The sequence below is a fragment of the Oncorhynchus keta genome, chromosome 11 (genome assembly GCF_023373465.1).
Source record: "Oncorhynchus keta strain PuntledgeMale-10-30-2019 chromosome 11, Oket_V2, whole genome shotgun sequence".
NCBI lineage: Eukaryota > Metazoa > Chordata > Actinopteri > Salmoniformes > Salmonidae > Oncorhynchus > Oncorhynchus keta.
This window is the reverse complement of record NC_068431.1, coordinates 48906385-48918456: the sequence shown is the minus strand read 5'-3', so window position 1 is coordinate 48918456 and position 12072 is coordinate 48906385. Positions and strand designations below refer to the sequence as shown.

Below are 12072 nucleotides of genomic sequence, written 5' to 3'. Positions count from 1 at the left end.
AAGCCCTTCTCTACCGATTGCTCAGTTTGGACCGGCAGCCAGCTCTAGGAAGAGTCTTAGTGGTTCCAAACTGCTTCCATTTAAGAATGATAGAGACCACTGTGTTCTTGGGGACCTTCAACGCTGTAGAACTGTTTTGGTACTCTTCCCCAGATCTGTGCCTCGACAGAATCCTGTCTCGGAGCTCTACGGTAAATTCCCTCCACTTCATGGCTTCGTTTTTGCTCTAACATTCACTGTCAACTGTGAATGTGTGTGCCTTTCCAAGTGTGTGCCTTTCCAAATCATATCCAATCAATTGAATTTACCACAGGTGGACTCCAGTCAACTTGCAGAAACATCTCAAGGATGATCAATGGAAACAGGATGCAGCCGACATCAATTTTGAGTGTCATAGCAAAGAGTCTGAATACATATGTAAATAAGGTATTTCTGTTTTTTAAATTTTTTAAATATTTACAAACATTTCTAAAAGCCTGTTTTCACTTTGTAATTATGGGGTATTGTGTGCAGATTGATGAGGGGGAGAAAACGTGTATCCATTTTATAATTAGGCTGTAATGTAACAAATTGTGGAAAAAGTCAAGGGGTCTGAATACTTTCCGAATGCACTGTTTGTCTGTGAGAGACTGGCGAATGAGTGAGACCCTCCCCTCATACTAAAGATCCTGCCCTCTGATCATTCTCAAGCATGCCAAACTTCCTCACATTCTTGCGAGTATGGGAATGTGGTAAGATTAGGATTGCAAAGGGTCGGAAACTTTCCGGAAAACATTTCCATGGGAAGGTAAGCCCGGGAATTTTTCTTAAATTCATTTAAAAAAAGTTTGCTTATAACAGTGATTTTTTTTGGGGGGGGGGTACACATAAGGCAATTCTAGATCTTGTGGCATATTTTGGTTAAACTTTCCCCAATTCAATGGAATTGCAACCCTCTGCATGTACAGTGCATTCTTCCATCACATGTACAGCTGATTCTCAAGATATTGCACACTAATGAGATGCTATTGAGCCCACACTACTACACTGTCTGAGCCAAGGACCACATGCTTTATGGTAAGTTTTGATTACAATACTGGGTGGGGTGAATATATTTTATATGACATACCTGATTTTTTGTTAACTAGACAATAGTAGCCTACAGCAAAGTGTGTTAAAATAATTTCTAACTTGTTAGCCATTTCTGCTAGTTAGTTTTGGCTACCATGTGGGTTTTAGCTTGCTTGAGCCTGCTAACTGAGGAGTGTTAACTCACCTGTTTCCATACATGTTTCATTTTAAAACATGTATCTTACAAAGGAGTTGTTTAATCTAACTGCTTAACTATTTATCTGTACATACATGGAATTGTACTTGGGTGCTTCTTACTCTTTACAGGAAAATGCCACGGGCACTATCTGAATTGTGTGGAGACATTTCACTGCAGCTAATGTACAGTGCCTTGCGAAAGTATTCGGCCCCCTTGAACTTTGCGACCTTTTGCCACATTTCAGGCTTCCAACATAAAGATATAAAACTGTATTTTTTGTGAAGAATCAACAACAAGTGGGACACAATCATGAAGTGGAACGACATTTATTGGATATTTCAAACTTTTTTAACAAATCAAAAACTGAAACATTGGGCGTGCAAAATTATTCAGCCCCTTTACTTTCAGTGCAACAAAGTCTCTCCAGAAGTTCAGTGAGGATCTCTGAATGATCCAATGTTGACCTAAATGACTAATGATGATAAATACAATCCACCTGTGTGTAATCAAGTCTCCGTATAAATGCACCTGCACTGTGATAGTCTCAGAGGTCCGATAAAAGCTCAGAGAGCATCATGAAGAACAAGGAACACACCAGGCAGGTCCGAGATACTTTTGTGAAGAAGTGTAAAGCCGGATTTGGATACAAAAAGATTTCCCAAGCTTTAAACATCCCAAGGAGCACTGTGCAACCGATAATATTGAAATGGAAGGAGTATCAGACCACTGCAAATCTACCAAGACCTGGCCGTCCCTCTAAACTTTCAGCTCATACAAGGAGAAGACTGATCAGAGATGCAGCCAAGAGGCCCATGATCACTCTGGATGAACTGCAGAGATCTACAGCTGAGGTGGGAGACTCTGTCCATAGGACAACAATCAGTCGTACATTGCACAAATCTGGCCTTTATGGAAGCGTGGCAAGAAGAAAGCCATTTCTTAAAGATATCCATAAAAAGTGTTGTTTAAAGTTTGCCACAAGCCACCTGGGAGACACACCAAACATGTGGAAGAAGGTGCTCTGGTCAGATGAAACCAAAATTGAACTTTTTGGCAACAATGCAAAACGTTATGTTTGGCGTAAAAGAAACACAGCACATCACCCTGAACCCACCATCCCCACTGTCAAACATGGTGGTGGCAGCATCATGGTTTGGGCCTGCTTTTCTTCAGCAGGGACAGGGAAGATGGTTAAAATTGATGGGAAGATGGATGGAGCCAAATACAGGACCATTCTGGAAGAAAACCTGATGGAGTCTGCAAAAGACCTGAGACTGGGACGGAGATTTGTCTTCCAACAAGACAATGATCAAAAACACAAAGCAAAATCTACAATGGAATGGTTCAAAAATAAACATATCCAGGTGTTAGAATGGCCAAGTCAAAGTCCAGACCTGAATCAAATCGAGAATCTGTGGAAAGAACTGAAAACTGCTCTCCATCCAACCTCACTGAGCTCGAGCTGTTTTGCAAGGAGGAATGGGAAATAATTTCAGTCTCTCGATGTGCAAAACTGATAGAGACATACCCCAAGCGACTTACAGCTGTAATCGCAGCAAAAGGTGGTGCTACAAAGTATTAACTTAAGGGGGCTGAATAATTTTGCACGCCCAATTTTTCAGTTTTTGATTTGTTAAAAAAGGTTGAAATATCCAATAAATGTCGTTCCACTTCATGATTGTGTCCCACTTGTTGTTGATTCTTCACAAAAAAATGCAGTTTTATATCTTTATGTTTGAAACCTGAAATGTGGCAAAAGGTCGCAAAGTTCAAGGGGGCCGAATACTTTCGTAAGGCACTGTAGATGGAAAAGCTGTGTACGTTTGCAAATACTGTGCCAAATGTGAAGAATGCAACAAAGATGCGGAATCATCTGGCCAAGTGCATAAAGTTCCCTCAGCACTCACAACAAGCAACCTCTGATAAAAGTCCCTCTACTTCTATTCGAGGGGAAAATGATGAATCAGACACCTTATCAATAGCAACAGCTCATGGTCCTTCAGGAATCATATGTTTTTGTTGATTCAATGGAGGAACGTAGTCATAGAAATGCTGAGGAATGTCTTGCTCGAGCTGTGTATGCAACTGGTTCACCTCTGATGCTCAAATGCAATGTGTATTGGAAGAGATTTCTGAATGTTCTTCACCCAGCATACATCCCTCCAACCAGACATGCTTTATCTACTCATTTGCAAGATGCAGAGTTCAAGTGAAGGTCAAGCAAATCATAGAGAAAGCAGACCATATTGCAATCATCTCTGATGGGTGGTCGAATGTTTGTGGGCAAGAATAATTAACTAAATCATCTCCACCTCTCAACCAGTATTCTACAAGCACAGACACAAGGGACAACAGAGACACCGGTCTCTACATTGCAGATGAGCTGAAGGCAGTCATCAATGACCTTGGACCACAGAAGGTATTTGCACTGGTGACAGACAATGCTGCAAACATGAAGGTCTAAAGTGGAGGAGTCCTACCCTCACATCACACCCATTTGGTTGTGCTGCTCATGCATTGAATCTGCTCCTCAAGGACATCATGGCACTGAAAACAATGGATACACTCTACAAGAGAGCCAAGAAATGGTTAGGTATGTGAAGGGTCATCAAGTTATAGCATAAATCTACCTCACCAAGCAAAGTGAGAAGAATAAGAGCACCACATTGAAGCTGCCAGCAACACCCATTGGGGGTGATGTTGTCATCATGTGTGACTGTCTCCTGGAGGGGAAGGAGTCTCTCCCAAGAAATGGCCATTTCACAGTCTGCCGATATGGACAGCCCCATCAAGAGGATCCTCCTGGATGATATATTTTGGGAGAGAGTGGTAAGCAGCCTGAAACTTCTGAAACCTATAGCAGTATCCATTGCATGTATTGAGGGAGACAATGCCATCCTGTCTGATATTCAGACTCTGCTTGCAGATGGTGGCCATCTGGGCAAATTTGAGGCTTTTTGAGCCTGACAATGAGCCATCCTCAACAAGGTTGGAAAGTGACAGTGAAGATGAGGCCTCAGAGTCTGATGTTCAAGAGGTGGACATTGAGGAGGTCCAGGGAGAAGACATGGAAGCCTGAGAGGGAGACAGCCAAAGCTTTAGTATCTAGACTATCTTTTTACAGATGTATGTTGAAAATGTTTTTGGGAAATGCGATGGATCATTGGGGATAATTCAATATTCCCTTTCTTCTGTTGTTCAGTGAAATCATCCCATGTGAAGAGTCAACTAATTTAATTAAAGTTCAATTCGTAACTAAATTGTTTTGTTTTTTTTCTATTGGAAGGATTTAACCATTTGCAATTATGTCTACTTATGATAAGGTAAAAGGTTTATATTTCTGTCTCCATATGATATGGTAAACATATCCAATGCAAAAAACATCTACATTTAAATTGTATTAATTTGCATATATTACCATTAATTCCCATATATTCCCGTTAATTCCCATGTATTCCCGTTAATTCCCACGGAAAGACTCCACCTCTGAATATTCCCCAAAATGTGCAACCCTAGGTGAGATAATATCAAAGAACCGGGAATACGGTGCATTTTGTTACGTTACAGTCTTCTTTAAAATAAATATTTAAAAAATGTTCTCATTAATGTATACACAATTCCACCATAATGACAAAGTGAAAACGGGTTTTTAGACATTTTTGCAAATGTATTAAAAAAAAGCAATCCCTGCGGGTAGCCTAGTAATTAGAGCGTTGGGCTAGTAACTGAAAGATTGCAAGATCGAATCCCCGAGCTGACAAGGTAAAAATCTGTTGTTCTGCCCCTGAACAAGGCAGTTAACCCACTGTTCTGTCCCCACAGGAGGCCTTATGCCTTCTGGTAGGCCTTCATTGAAAATAAGAATGTGTTCTTAACTGACTTGCCTAGTTAAATAAAGGTAAAATAAAAGAAGTAAAAAAATCTACATAAGTATTCAGACCCTTTGCTTTAAAACTCGAAATTGAGCTCAGGTGCATCCTGTTTCCATTGATCATCCTTGAGATGTTTTTACAACTTGATTGGAGTCTACCTGTGGTAAATTCAATTGATTGGACATGATTTAGAAAGGCACAAACCTATCTATAAGGTCCCACAGTTGACAGTGCATGTCAGAGCAGAAATCAAGCCATGAGGTCAAAGGAATTAACCGTAGAGCTCAGAGACGGGATTGTGTCAAGGCACAGACCTGGGGAAGGGTACCAAAATGGAATAAGTGGAATAAGTTTGGAACCACCAAGCCTCTTCCTATAGCTGGCCGCCTGGCCAAACTGCGCAATCGGGGGAGAAGAGCCTTGGTCAAGGAGGTGAACAAGAACCCGATGGTACAGAAAAGTACAAAGTAGAGAGAGGTCCTTGATGAAAACCTGCTCCAGAGTGCTCAGGACCTTAGACTGGGACGAAGGTTCACCTTCCAACCGGACAACGACCCTAAGCACACAGCCAAGACAACGCAGGAGTGGTGTTTGTGACATGTCTCTGACTAGTCCTTGAGTGGCCCAGCCAGAGCCCGACTTGAACCCGATCCAACATCTCTGGAGAGACCTTAAAATAGCTGTGCAGCGATGCTCCTCATCCAACCTGACAGAGCTTGTGAGGATCAGCAGAAAAGAATGGGAGAAACTCCCCAAATACAGGTGTGGTCTAGTAGCCTACCTAGTTAACAAAGTGCTGGTCGGAGAAGCTAATCATATAACAATGTGAACGTAGCTAGTGTTCACCAAGTGGGCAAGTAGCCTAACTAATTAGCACAAAGTTAGCCAAATGAAGCTAGCTCTATGTTCGTCTTGCGACAGAGAAAAGCATGGCTTCTCGACTGATAAGCAGGACGGTCGATCTAGTCACAGCTGGTAGTGGGTTAAACTAAACAAGAGAGCAAACTAGTAATTCTATCATTGCAGGTATAAAACCTAGTCGGTAGGATAGCTAGCCTTGCGGTGAGAAAGCCAGGTTAGCTAAGCCTTGCAGCTAAGCTAGCCAAGTCTCCGTAGCTAGCCGTGTGACACAAGCTAGAACAGGAGATGTTTGGCCCTGTCCGGGGGTGTCCTCGGGTGGGGCCACAGTGTCTCCTGACCCCTCCTGTCTCAGCCTCCAGTATTTATGCTGCAGTAGTTTATGTGTCGGGGGGCTAGGGTCAGTTTGTTATATCTGGAGTACTTCTCCTGTCCTATTCAGTGTCCTGTGTGAATCTGAGTGTGCGTTCTCTAATTCTCTCCTTCTCTCTTTCTTTCTCTCTCTCGGAGGACCTGAGCCCTAGGACCATGCCCCAGGACTACCTGACATGATGACTCCTTGTTGTCCCCAGTCCACCTGGCTGTGCTGCTGCTCCAGTTTCAACTGTTCTGCCTTATTATTATTCGACCATGCTGGTCATTTATGAACATTTGAACATCTTGGCCATGTTCTTTTATAATCTCCACCCGGCACAGCCAGAAGAGGACTGGCCACCCCACATATGCTCTCTCTAATTCTCTCTTTCTTTCTCTCTCTCGGAGGACCTAAGCCCTAGGACCATGCCCCAGCACTACCTGACATGATGACTCCTTGCTGTCCCCAGTCCACCTGACCGTGCTGCTGCTCCAGTTTCAACTGTTCTGCCTTATTATTATTCGACCATGCTGGTCATTTATGAACATTTGAACATCTTGGCCATGTTCGGTTATAATCTCCACCCGGCACAGCCAGAAGAGGACTGGCCACCCCACATAGCCTGGTTCCTCTCTAGGTTTCTTCCTAGATTTTGGCCTTTCTAGGGAGTTTTTCCTAGCCACCGTGCTTCTACACCTGCATTGCTTGCTGTTTGGGGTTTTAGGCTGGGTTTCTGTACAGCACTTTGAGATATCAGCTGATGTACGAAGGGCTATATAAATACATTTGATTTGATTTGAAGGACGAAAAGCGGTGAAGCTAATTCTTACCCGATGTAGAAAGTATCCTTTAAGGAAAGTCACCCAGGACAAAAGATGAGATCTGATAACCCCGTGCTGGATGGTGCAACCTTGACTGCACACCGGTGAACAGTTAAGCAGGAAAACAGATCAAGTTGTGCTGAAGAAAACTAAATAGAAGTCTTCTGTGAGGAAAAGAAGTGAGAATGATCAGAGGTCAGGCGAGTGGCTCTTTAATATCAGGGGAGGGGCTCCTTCATTCGCCACTCGACCTGTCTGTCTCCGACAGACATGTATGATTGGTTCTTCGAGTTACTTAGGAAATTCTGGTGAATGGGATGTCAAAACGAATAATTGAAAGAGAACCCACCTCTTAGCAGTGATTGTGGTACACTTAGCAATGGAAGGCGCACTGCACTCTACCCCTCCTCAACTTTCTTTCCATGGCCTCAATACTTCCTTGGTCTACTAGGCATATGTCCTTGGCAGTAGTCGATGAATGGTTTCTAATGCCTAGGTAGCTACAATACGCAAAGTAAGGTTGAAGTATATTAAACAGCAAATACTCAAATATGAATTTCCAAATAATTACAACTCATATATACAATCCACAAACTCATATGTAACAGTGTGGCCACATTTCTGCATGTAGGCTCAGCCTTAAATGGATACTTTGAGATGTTGTCAATGATGAACTTGTGGATACCATTTGTATGTCTCTGTGTCCAGTATGAAGGAAGTTAGAGTTGTTTTTACGAACCAATGCTAACGAGCATTAGCACAATGACTGGACGTCTATGGGTATCTGCTAGCTCTAACTTCCTTCATACTGTACACAGAGCCATACAAATTGCATCAATGAGTTCATCTGACTCTGGGGAAGTAGATAAAGAGCCTCATTAACAAAATATCGAAGTATCCCTTTCAAAGCTGTAAGAGAAATCTGTTACACAATTTGGGCACAATAGCACTATTAAGCTTAAATCATATTACATATATGCTCAGACAATTACTACTGAATATCTTATGCTTGCCCCCCCCATGTAGACTAGAGGACATGACATAGTAATGTGAACTCTTCATCACATTTTCAGGATATATTTCAGGGCTAAAAGGAGCTATTAGCAGCAGGACATCTTACAGCGTGCTCCTGAAAAGCCTTTAATGGGCTTTCAAAAAATGCACAATATTGTAATCTGTGCCCTAGATACCACACCAATATATGTTTCTGAGTATAGCCCAATGCTAAAATATCATTACATAATGTGTCGGGGAGCATTAGTTTGCCACTTACTGATTTATTCAGCAAATGAGAACAACACAGCTGTTGCTTAGCTAATTTACAGTTTTCTACGTCTTCAGTTTAAAAGCTTGCTGTGTTGAAGAGAAAGGGAGGCCTTCTGTGGATGCATTCTGTGGAGAGGATGCATTTACAAATGTCTCAATATGTCAATATTTTAGTGACCATTTGCCAGAGAGCTGACAGCTGGGCTTGCTAACACTGTAGAACATACTACAGTATTTGCATAGGGGGCAGCTTTGATTGAACAGCAGGCCTAAGTTGGTTGGAAGCTGGAACTACAAAAACTGAGAGGCTGAAACCATTCTACTATGTGCTTTTGAGCAAAAGAGGACAGGAAGCAATATTAAAACGGCAAATGCAATGTCTTCCTCTGGCTTTGTGATAGTTACAATTCTTTCAAAAATATATATCTAATCAAGATGTGGTACCCATTGCATGATTATGGAATTAGCCACACAAAGCAATCAGGTGGTTCCCTTGAGAGCCGAAGGGTATGCCATTACATTTTCATCAAACTTTTGTTCTGTGAGCACAAATAGGCACATGGCTTACCTTTCAATTTAAAGTGGACACCTCCAAAACCTCCCCACCTTGCAATGACATCACAGATCACATTTGATGTCCTGGCAGTGTCTTCGTGAGCCAATCCAGACGTATCGCTATGGACAAAGTACTGAATCAATTATCATGAATCGAAACATTTTTGCATTTAAAATATTTGTTTTGTGATTGCTCATATGAAGAGTTCTTTTAAGACATAGTTAACAAACAAACCCCTTCAACTCTGCTTGCAAACCCCTTCAACTCTGCTGAATTGTAGCCTGAATAACCAGTGAGGTTTTTCTTCACAACCTGAAAATGTGTTGTAATAGTTGTAAGTACTATGTAACGATGTGTATGTAGTTACACTATTATTGGGATTACAATGAAAATGTGACAATTATGGACAACTGGGCCTGTTTACTACGTGTTGTGGTTGAATTAATGAACTCTGTAAGAAAATTGGATTTAACTTGAAACCGAAGAGCAGAAAAGGCTGTTGGATGCCAAAATCGCTCTAAAGAGTAGGCCTAAATGTCCAACCAACAGGCTTGAATTGCAATACTTCATGTGTGATACTGCACTCATTACAATAATTATCATTTCATCCATCATAGCATAGGCCCACTCCCCATACAGCCTCAATCACTACAATGGTGGATCTGTTAAATGAAAACTTTCCATATCAAACCAGTGTACTTAACATAAAACTGCATATCTCAATCTCATCATCAAAAGGGAAATGGATATCAAAAATGGGAGGGAACATACTTGTAGGCTATAAACTTTATAATGTGCATTTCAGTTATGAGTTTTATCTTAGCTCAAGATGTGTATTGAACAGTAAACATAGGCTACTTGTCAACAGGCATTTGGGGGGGGAAAAATGGATTCTTCGATGCGTGTTCGCTATCCTACAGTTCAACACTATTCTTCATTATGTCTACAGCCTATGATTCACGAGATCATTTAGGATAAGATGCGAAACTCAACACACTCATGCCTGCAGCAGCCAGTGCACATGTGCTTAAAAACGTGCGGCTGGTTATCCATTACAACTCACAGTGCCAAGCAAGGTTTCTGTTGTGGAGTTACCGGTATATTCCAGCTATATATAGTAAGCCTATTCTATATAGGGCAGACATGCCTCCACAGTAGTCTATGACCATTAGAAGACTGTTATAGGGGGGTGAATGGGAAACATGCCAAACCGAAACAGTTATATTTAAAAATGTAATTATCCGAAAAGGACATTGTGAACCATCTCTGACTGATTCAATAAAGTTTGTTATTCACCCATAAATCTCTTCAACCTGCAACATTTGTACAATGTTTCATTCTAATAGACTATATAGGCTGTGGCTACTCCTAACCTTGTTGACCAAGTCTGGTGCTGACATCCAACATGCGGTGCAGAGGCAATAGTCTCAACAACTTTGAGAGATGGATAGGACGTTTTGCCCCACTGATCAACTGTAAAATCAACCGTCAATAAAATTGTTAAAACTAATGAAACTGTTTGAAGTTGGAGAAACTAACATCTTGATGAGCCAATTCACTGCTTCAAGCACCCCTGTGCCGTCATTTATCAAACTAACCGGACTGTCTCCCATAGGACTATAGACCTATGCCTAATGATATCATATTTCTATATGATATTCTTCTATATGATATCCTTCTAATTTCCTATACGGTCATGTACGTCAATATAGCTGGAATTGCGCAACAAGGATCGTGACAATAAGAGGGCATTCATTTTGTAAAACATGGCACCAAAATCCAGAGCAGATGGACAGTTTTTATTCTATCGGTGAAACTAAATCCGCAGTGTCTTTCATAGTTTTTTGCCTAGGATATTGGCTGAATATGTAGGCTACCTCTCTGTGTCAGGCAGATGTTAATGTATAATTTAATTTGACAAACGTCTGACACCTTGCATCCTAATTTTAATTTAGGTACAGCATGTGCCAAACTAAAATATTTGAGGGCTTTATTGCAATTTTAGTTCTATTTCGCCCATTGTTCGGTCCAACAAGTGTTGACTTGGTAGGGGGCTGGACACATTTGGACATAGTCCGAGAAAACAGCCAACAGACGGAGATACAACATAGTGGTTTTAAATTGTATGCCTGCTCCTTCTCATTCCCAAATGATTGACCCTTATATATCAGTTTATTCCGCTTTACGCACCACACCGCATGCACTAAACTCCAGATGTTCATTGTAAATGAACCTTATGTTGTCTAATTTGTGTTATACAGTCTTAACCATGGAGCCCCATTCATAATAACGTGACGGTCCGAAGTAGAACAGTCAACACAATTCATAGCTCTGTCCAGAATAGGAAGGCGTAAAACTAAGGAAATAAGCATTGATGTTGAGAATAATGACAGATGGGCAACCTAGGACGTCATGAAAGTGAGCAGAGCGTCTTTTTTGTCGGGTGTAACGTAAACTGACTATTGTAAATCCATACTATCTGTAATCAATAGACCCCACAATATCATATATCATTCTGCATTTACGGTCTAATTCAATGAGGCTCTGGAATGCTGGAAGGAAATAAAGTTTTACTGATTCTGCTGTAAATCTGGTTGGGAAATCCAGAAATGGAGGCAATGGAACTAAGCGTAAAATTGTCTGTATGTTTTAAGATTCACTTACTTCACTTACTTAAGTTTAGTATATATCATATATAGGGAATAACTGTAATATATTCTTATAAATAGCCTAACATAGACCGTTTTAACACCAGCCCCTTCCCTCACTTTTCCTATTTCTTACCTGCTGTCCTAAGCTTTTTTTCCAATGGCGACAGCGATTCACAGCTTCCCCGGTTTTTCCCCGGCAAGGCTTCGAATTGTTTAATATTTTCCCTTACTTTATTTCATTTCTCACTTCCATCTTCTTTCATCTCATCAATAAACACACGCTGCAGCCTACCTTCATAAAGGACTTCAACGAGTTCAAGTGCGCCCTCCCATTTTTTAACTATACGTTGAATATTTTGGACAGGCACGCCTTTTCACTTACGATTGGAACAGAGCCTCTCTTGAGCGATGTAGGTTGGAACATAAATCGGTCAACGTGGTTTT

At 41.3% G+C, this 12072-nt stretch overlaps 1 protein-coding gene across 1 annotated transcript in view; it reads right to left on the bottom strand.

Moving 5' to 3' along the window:
* LOC118390475 (zinc finger and BTB domain-containing protein 20-like) overlaps window positions 1–12072 on the bottom strand; it is a 46628-nt gene extending 34556 nt beyond the window's left edge. The window contains exons 1-2 of the mRNA XM_035781079.2: window positions 11762–12072; window positions 8990–9096 (exon numbers count right to left, since the gene is read on the bottom strand). The gene's annotated coding sequence lies outside the window, so the exon portion shown is untranslated. The remainder of the gene's footprint in view (window positions 1–8989; window positions 9097–11761) is intronic.